The 617-nt window shown below is 59.2% G+C and overlaps 1 non-coding gene across 1 annotated transcript; it reads left to right on the forward strand.

Annotated features, from left to right (window-relative positions):
* Positions 1-79: 79 nt before the first annotated feature.
* On the forward strand, positions 80-235 carry LOC123179077 (5.8S ribosomal RNA). The gene has a single exon (XR_006490087.1). It is a non-coding gene; the product is annotated as a 5.8S ribosomal RNA (ribosomal RNA).
* Positions 236-617: the final 382 nt, after the last annotated feature.

Genomic DNA, 617 nt, shown 5'->3' on the forward strand with positions numbered 1-617 from the left:
CAAGGAACACTGTGCCTAACCCGGGGGCATGGCTAGCTTGCTAGCCGTCCCTTGTGTTGCAAAGCTATTTAATCCACACGACTCTCGGCAACGGATATCTCGGCTCTCGCATCGATGAAGAACGTAGCGAAATGCGATACCTGGTGTGAATTGCAGAATCCCGCGAACCATCGAGTCTTTGAACGCAAGTTGCGCCCGAGGCCACTCGGCCGAGGGCACGCCTGCCTGGGCGTCACGCCAAAACACGCTCCCAACCACCCTCATCGGGAATCGGGACGCGGCATCTGGTCCCTCGTCTCGCAAGGGGCGGTGGACCGAAGATCGGGCTGCCGGTGTACCGCGCTGGACACAGCGCATGGTGGGCGTCCTCGCTTTATCAACGCAGTGCATCCGACGCGCAGCCGACATTATGGCCTCAGAACGACCCAGCAAACGAAGCGCACGTTGCTTCGACCGCGACCCCAGGTCAGGCGGGACTACCCGCTGAGTTTAAGCATATAAATAAGCGGAGGAGAAGAAACTTACAAGGATTCCCCTAGTAACGACGAGCGAACCGGGAGCAGCCCAGCTTGAGAATCGGGCGGCTGTGCCGTCCGAATTGTAGTCTGGAGAGGCGT

Source organism: Triticum aestivum, unplaced genomic scaffold (assembly GCF_018294505.1).
Source record: "Triticum aestivum cultivar Chinese Spring unplaced genomic scaffold, IWGSC CS RefSeq v2.1 scaffold8872, whole genome shotgun sequence".
Taxonomy (NCBI): domain Eukaryota; kingdom Viridiplantae; phylum Streptophyta; class Magnoliopsida; order Poales; family Poaceae; genus Triticum; species Triticum aestivum.